Raw genomic sequence first — 8666 nt, 5'->3', positions numbered from 1 at the left:
TTCGAGGGTTGAGTATTCAACCCAAATTTATTGATTCGACACAAGGGGAGCCAAAGAATATTCTCAAGTATTAGCAGCTGAGTTGTCAATTCAATCACACCTGGAAACTTAATATCTCCAGTAAGGTATTTAGTAGCAAAGTATTATGATAGCAGTGGTAACGGTAGCACAAGTAATATTTTTGGTTTTATAGTGATTGTAACAGTAGCAACAGAAAAGTAAATAAGCAAAGAAAAATATATGAAAAGCTCATAGGCATTGGATCGGTGATGAGGAATTATGTCGGATACGATCAATCATGCAACAGTTATAACATAGGGTGACACAGAACTAGCTCCAGTTCATCAATGTAATGTAGGCATGTATTCTGAATATAGTCATACGTGCTTATGGAAAAGAACTTGCATGCCATCTTTTGTCCTACTCTCCCGTGGCAGCGGGGTCCTATTGGAAACTAAGGGATATTAAGGCCTCCTTTTAATAAAGTACCAGACCAAAGCATTAACACATAGTGAATACATGAACTCCTCAAACTACGGTCATCACCGATAATGGTCCCGGTTATTGTCACTTCAGGGTTAACGGATCATAACACATAATAGGTGACTATAGACTTGCAAGATAGGATCAAGAACTAATATATATATATATATATATATATTCATGAAAACATAATAGGTTCAGATCTGAAATCATGGCACTCGGGCCCTAGTGACAAGAATTAAGCATAGCAAAGTCATAGCAACATCAATCTCAGAACATAGTGGATACTAGGGATCAAACCCTAACAAAACTAACTCGATTACATGATAAGTCTCATCCAACCCATCACCGTCCAGAAAGCCTACGATGGAATTACTCACACACGGCAGTGAGCATCATGAAATTGGTGATGGAGGAAGGTTGATGATGACGATGGCAACGGATTCCCCTCTCCGGAGCCCCGAACGGACTCCAGATCAGCCCTCCCAAGAGAGTTTAGGGCTTGGCGGCGGCTCCGTATCGTAAAACGCGATGAATATTTCTCCCTAATTGTTTTCTCCCCGAACACGAATATATGGAGTTGGAGTTGAGGTCGGTGGAGCGTCACGATAGGGTGTGGGCCCCCCTGACGTGGATTCTTCTTCCAGTATTTTTTATATATTCCAAAAATAATCTCCGTTGATTTTTAGGTCATTCTGAGAACTTTTATTTCTGCACAAAAATAACACCATGTCAATTCTGCTGAAAACAGCGTCAGTCCGGGTTAGTTCCATTCAAATCATGCAAGTTAGAGTCCAAAACAAGGGGAAAAGTGTTTGGAAAAGTAGATACGACAGAGACATATCACGCAGCATGCATGCTGGAAGCACGCCCAGCGCAGCTCACACGCCCGGCCGGCACACCCGGCCAGCGCACATCCCACAAGCCCGGCCATCACACCCACCCAGCGCACATCCCACATGCCCGGCCAGCGTGCGGTGGGCGCAACACACCCAGCCTGAGAGATCCACTTCCATCTATAGGAAGAAATGGCAGACGAAGGTGAGAGGGCACAAAAATTAGAAGATACGGAAGAGGAGACCCATTCCACCGCGCAATCACCTATGTAGCCGTGCTTCGATTTCTACCGCTGCCGCTGCCATAGAAATGAACAAAGATGAAGGGGGAGGGGATAGGGTTGGGGGAGAGGTGAACGAAAAAAGGGGTCACAAAATATGGTTCGTAGTTGCCTTCACATCTGGCGTGCGGGATACCCAGGTCCGTGAGATTTTCGCGGACAGACGGAGCCTCTTTTTGAAGGAATATTCCCAGCATCTTGCTAGCCTTATCCCTGCTCCCCATGAACCAAACGACGGGTATCCAGGAAAAAAATGGCTATCCCTGTCCCAGGGTGGGATAGCCCAACAACCAAACGCACCCTTAGACAACTTGAGGGTTGTTGATTTAAGTGGGAGTTCATTAGTAATATGATTAACTGAACCAATTATCATGAATAGTCTAATTGTCTTCACAAATTATGTTGTAGATCAATGGCTCGCGTTGTAGCTCCCTTGATTTTTAATGTGTTCCTAGAGAAATAAAAGTTGAAAGATAATGGAAGCAAGTAAGCGGACTGGGTCCATAATTTGAGAATTATCCTCGCTGCTGCACAGAAGGCTTGTGTCCTTAATGCACCGCTAGGTGAACCACCCGCTCCCAAAATTTTGGACGCTATGAACGTCTAGCAGACTAGAAGTGATGACTACATGATAGTTCAGCGCGCCATGCTTTACGGCTTAGAACTGGGGCTCCAAAGACGTTTTGAGCACCATAGAGCATATGAGATGTTCCATGAGCTGAAATTGGTAGTTCAGGCTCATGCCTGGGTTGAGAGGTATGAAACCTCCGACAAGTTCTTTAGCTGCAATATGGAGGAGAACAACTCCGTTAGCTAGCACGTACTCAAGATGTCTGGGTACTACAACCGCTTAAATCAATTGGCAGTAAATCTTCCAGATAGAGTTCTCCAATCACTGTCACCAAGCTACAAGGGCTTCATGATGAACTATAATGTGCAAGGGATGAAGAAAACGATCCTTTGAGCTCTTCGCGATGCTTAAGGCCGCAGAGGTAGAAATCAAGAAAGAGCATCAAGTGTTGATGGTCAATAAGACCACTAGTTTCAAGGAAGGCAAGGGAAAGAAATGGAACTTCAAGAAGAATGGTAAGGCAGTTGCCGCTCTCATGAAGAAACCCAAGGTTGGACCCAAACCTGAGACTAAGTGCTTCTATTGCAAGGGGAATGGTCACTGGAAGCGGAACAGACCCAAGTACTTGGAAGATAAGAAGGCTGGCAACGTCAACAAAGGTATATTTTATATATATGTTAATGATGTGTACCTTACTAGTGCTCGTAGTAGCACCTGGGGATTTGATACTGGTTCGGTTGCTCTTATTTGCAACTCGAAATAGAAGCTACAGAGTAAATGGAGACTAGCTGAGGATGAGGTACAATGCGTGTTGGAAGTGTCTCCAAGGTTGATGTGATCGCCATCGGCATGCTCCCTCTATCTTCGGGATTAGTTTTAAACCTAAATAAATGTTATTTGGTGCCTGTGTTAAGCATGAACAATATATCAAGATCTTGTTTATTGCAAGAAGATTACTCATTTAAGTCTGAGAATAATGATTGTTCTATTTATATAGATAATATCTTTTATGATCATGTGCCCTTTGTGAATGGTTTATTCTTATTGAATCTCGATCATAGTAATACACATATTCATAATATTGATGCCAAAAGATACAAAGTTAATGATCATAGTTCCACATATTTGTGGCACTGCTGCTTAGGTCATACTGGTGAAAAGCGAATGGAGAAACTCCATGTTGATGGACTTTTGGAATCACTCGATTATGAATCATTTGAGACATGTGAACCATGCCTCGTGGGCAAGACGACTAAAACCCCGTTTTCTGGAACAATGGAGTGGGCAAGTGACTTGTTGCAAATAATACATACTGATGTATGTGGTTTGATGAGTGTTGAAGCACGCGGTGGATATTGTTATTATCTTACCTTCAAAGATGATTTGAGTAGATACAGGTATATTTACTTGATGAAAACATGTCTAAATTTTTGAGAAGTTCAAGCAATTTCAGAATGAAGTTAAAGATCACTGTGACAAGAAGATAAAATGTCTACGATATGATCGTGGAGATGAATATGTAAGTTACATGTTTGGTATGTATTTAAGACAATGCGAAATTGTTTCACAACTCACGCCACCTGGAACACCATAGTGTAATGGTGCGTCTGAACGTCATAGTTGTACTCTATTGGATATGGTGCTTTCTGTGATGTCTCTTACCGTTTTTCCACTATAGTTTTGGGTCTACGCATTAGAGACAATAACATTCACTTTAAATAGGGCACCATCTAAATCCATTGAGACAACGCCGTATGAACTATGGTTTGGCAAGAAACCTATGTTATTGCTTCTTATAGTTTGGGGATGCGACACTTACGCCTGATAAGCTCGAACCTAAAGCACAGAAGTGTGTCTTCATAGAATACCTTCCTTCTATCACAGATCCAAAGGCAAGTCTTTGTTATCAAGAACAGATTCTTTCCAAAGAAGGAGTTTTCTCTCGAAAGAAGTGAGTCGTAGAAAGGTAGAACTTGATGAGGTTATCGAACCTTTACTTGAATTGGAAGGTAGCATATCACAAAAAGTAGTTCCCGTAATGCCTACACCAACCGAAGAGGAAACTAATGATGATGATCATAAAATTTCAGATCAAGTTACTACTGAACTTCGTAGGTCGACCAGGACACGTTTCGCACCAGAGTGGTATGGTAATCCTGTCATGGAAGCCATGTTGTTGGATAACAGCGAACCTAAGAACTATGAAGAAGCAATGACGAGCCCGGATTCCAACAAATGGCTAGAGGCCATGAAATCCGAGATAGGATCCATGTATGAGAACCAAGTATGGACTTTGGTAGACTTACCTGGTGATCATAAGGCCATTGAGAACAAATGGATCTTTAAGAAGAAGACAAATGTTGATGGTAATGTCACTGTCTATAAAGCTCGACTTGTTGCAAAGGTTTTTCGACAAGTTCAAGGAGTTGACTACGATGAGACTTTCTCACCCGTAGTGATGCTTAAGTCTATTAGAATTATGTTAGCAATTATTACATTTTTTGATTATGAAATCTAGCAGATGGATGTAAAACCGCTTTCCTTAAGGAAGAGTTGTATATTATGCAACCCAAAGGTTTTGTGGATCTTAAGGGTGCTCAAAAGGTATGCAAGCTCCAACGATCCATCTATGGACTGGTGCAAGCATCCTGGAGTTGGAATATACTATTTGATGAGGTGATCAAAGTTTTTGGTTTTATACAAACTTACAGAAACTTGTATTTACAACAAAGTGAATGGGAGCTCTATAGCATTTCTGATAGTATATGTGGATGACATATTGTTGATTGGAAATGGTGTAGAATTTCTGGAAAGCATAAAGGTTGCTTGAAAGGAGTTTTTCAAAGGTAGACACTGATCTAGATGACTCAGAGTCTTGAACCGCATACATATAGTGGAGCAGTCATTTGGAATAGCTCCGAGTGGAGCGTGGTAGCAGCATCTATAGCATGACATAGATATTTGCAAAGTACACATGGATCTGAATGTTGCACACCCGTTTCCTAAAACCTCTCTCACAAGCAAAACATGATCAAACCCCAAAACTCATTAGGTGTTAATCACATGGCGATGTGAACTAGATTATTGACTCTAGTGCAAGTGGGAGACTATTGGAAATATTCCCTAGAGGCAATAATAAATTGGTTATTATCATATTTCCCGTTCATGATAAATGTTTATTATTCATGCTAGAATTGTATTGACCAGAAACTTAAATACATGTGTGAATACATAAACTACACCATGTCCCTAGTAAGCCTCTACTAGACTAGCTCGTTGATCAAAGATGGTTAAGGTTTCCCAACCATAGACATGAGTTGTCATTTGATAACGGGATCACATCATTAGGAGAATGATGTGATGGACCAACCCAACCGTAAGCTTAGCAATAGGTCGTATCACTTAGTTATTTGCTACAACTTTCTTCATGTCAAGTATCTATTCCTAAGACCATGAGATCATGCAAGTCCCGGATACTGGAGGAATACCTTGTGTGCTATCAAACTTCACTTCGTAACTGGGTGATCATAAAGATGCTCTATAGGTATCTCCGAAGGTGTTTGTTGGGTTCACATGGATCGAGACTGAGATTTGTCACTCCGTTTAACGGAGAGATATCCCTGGGCCCTCTTGGTAATACAACATCATAAAGAGCTTGCAAGCAATGTGGCTAATGAGTTAGTCATGGGATCTTGTATTACAGAACGAGTAAAGAGACTTGCCGGCAACGAGATTGAACTAGGTATGGAGATACCGACGATCGAATCTCGGGCAAGTAACATATCACCGGACAAAGGGAATTGTATACATGATTAATTGAATCATTGACATCGTGGTTCAAGCGATAAAAAATCTTCGTGGAATATGTGGGAACTAATATGGGCATCTAGGTCCTGCTATTGGTTATTGACCGGAGAGGAGTCTAGATCATGTCTACATGATTCTTGAACCCGTAGGGTCGCACGCTTAACGTTCAGTAGCGCTAGGGTAGTATTGAGATATAAATAGTGTAAAGTCCGAAGGTTGTTCAAAGTCCAGGATGGGACCTGTGACGTCACTAGGAGCTCCGAAATAGTTCGGAGGTAAAGATTCATATATGGAAAGTCGTTATCGGGGTTTCGGAAAAAGTTTGTTTTTTTGGCTATTGTACCGGGAAGCTTCTAGAAGGTTCCGATGGATTCCGGAGGGGTCCAAAAGTCTATAAAGGGTTCCACCATGTCCCATACGGTAGAATGGGCTGTAGGGGGCGCCCTGGCCTTATTGGGTCAGGCGCACCAACCCCTACAAGGCCCATGCGCCCGGGGAAGGGAAACCCTAAGGGGGGCCTCCACTTGGCTTGGAGGGCACCCCTCCCCCCCGGGCGTCGCCCCCTGCCATGGGAGGGGGGCTAGTGCTGGCACGACCCTCCCTCACCCCTATATATAGTGGGGAGGCACAGCGGGCAGCGAACCCTTCCGGGCTTGCCCCGTCTCCTTTATGTTACTCATCCCCCATGTTCCGTCAGCGCTTGGTGAAGCCCTGCCGGAATTTCGTTGCCGCCACCACCTCCACCACCACACCGTCGTGTTGGTTCAGATCTCATCTACCTCCTCTTGCTCATTTGCTGGATTAAGGAAAGGACGTTGACAAGCCATACGTGTGCCAAACTCGGAGGTGCTGTTCGTTCGGCATTAGATCGGATTGGATCGTGATTGGATCGTCAAGAGTACGACTACATCAACCACGTTATGACGCTAACACTTTCGGTCTACAAGGGTATGTAGACACACTTGCCTCTCGTTGTTATACATATCCTAGATTATATCTTGGGTGTTTCGTAGATTTTTTTTTCAATTTTCATGCAATGTTCCCCATCACCCGAAGCCACAACACCCCACCGAGCAAAGCCGAATTATTCGGACCAAAACCCGGATCATCTGGACCCGCGACAGCTGCTACGACACAGCCGGACGATCCAGACGACGCCCAGATCATCCATACCTCCGACGCTGGATCATCTGAACCACCTCCCGGATCATCCGGACCACCTCCCATATTATCCGGACTGTGCCTGCATGCATGACTTGGGCCGAGGCCCATGTACCTTTATCTACCCCTGGACTATATATACTCCTCCTCCACCTACATTTTAGGATTAGCATTGTGATAGCTCAAGATAGAGATAGAGATTTTCTCATCCACTTACCCATACTCCCGTGGAGATCAAGGCCTCCATGTGAGAAGATCCCCCAAGTGGATTCAAGACCCCTTCATGGGAAGATCCTCCTAGGATTCAAGACCTCTCTCTTCCATGGATTGGGATGAACTAGCTACCTTATGTATCCTCTTGTGTTGACTTTAGATCTTTGTATCTCCTCTTGTGTATGTGGATTTATCACATGTATGATTTGGATCTTGTTGATTGAGTGATTTCCCTCTCGTGTTCTTTGTGTTCTTCCCGGGATCCCCTCCAATTCATGAAAGATTGGCCCTAGGAGTTCCACTCCACATCAGGATCACTTTCCGTCTCCTGGACGAAGATTTCAACATCACCTTTCAGGAGTGGTGTAATTACTTTGGCTTCATCAAGAGATGCAGCCTCATGTAAACTATTGTGAATATCAGGTAAAGTACATATGTTTCTCTAGAGACTAGCAAGACATTCATTGCCAACCAAGGATGTACGGGATCATAGGAAAATGTCCACCATCAGTACTTGCGCTCTTTGTGGCGCGGTTGACTCCTGGAGACACTCATTGCTCGAGTGCACATGGCAAGGTGCGTGCTGATACTTGTTGATGGGGAGTTGGTGGAGCATTTATGCGAGACAACTGAACCTAAGTGCCAAGCAGTGGTTATTCGCGATGATTGATTCATTATCACATGAGGCATTTATTAAGCCGTCAGTCACCTTATGGTGGGCACGGAGGAAAGTCATACACGAAGTGGTCTTTTAAAGCTCTCCGGCCACTCATGAGTTCATTAAAAGATTTATATCAGAATTGGAGATGAAAATAGAGAAGGAGACAAGGGCGCCAACTGAGATCAGAAGAACAATGGCGAGGCCTAGAGCACCACCCCGGGGTTATGCGAAAATCCATGTCGATGCGAGCGTGGCAAAGTTCGAGTTGAGAGGAGCAGCATCCGCAGTGTGCCGAGATGATGTTGGGCGATATTTGGCTAGCTCCTCTCTGGTTGTCCGGGGAATCATTGATGTAGCTACACTCGAGGCAATGGCATGCAGAAAAGTTTTGGCTCTTGCAGAAGACTTGATGATTCAAAAAATTATAATTGCCTCTGACTCAAAGCAGGTGGTGAAACGACACTAAAAGAGGGACTAGCGACAGTTATGGTTGTATCATTGATGAGATTAAGCAGCGAGCTAGTTTAGTTAATTGTAAGTTTACTTTTGAAGGTCGGACATCAAACACTGGTACAAATAGGTTAGCTAAGTTTTCAAACACTCTTGATAAGAGGCGACATCTATGGTCCATCCATTCCCATGATTCTTTTTAT

The sequence above is a fragment of the Triticum urartu genome, chromosome 2, assembly GCF_003073215.2.
Source record: "Triticum urartu cultivar G1812 chromosome 2, Tu2.1, whole genome shotgun sequence".
Lineage (NCBI taxonomy): Eukaryota > Viridiplantae > Streptophyta > Magnoliopsida > Poales > Poaceae > Triticum > Triticum urartu.
Note: the sequence above shows the minus strand (reverse complement) of the source record.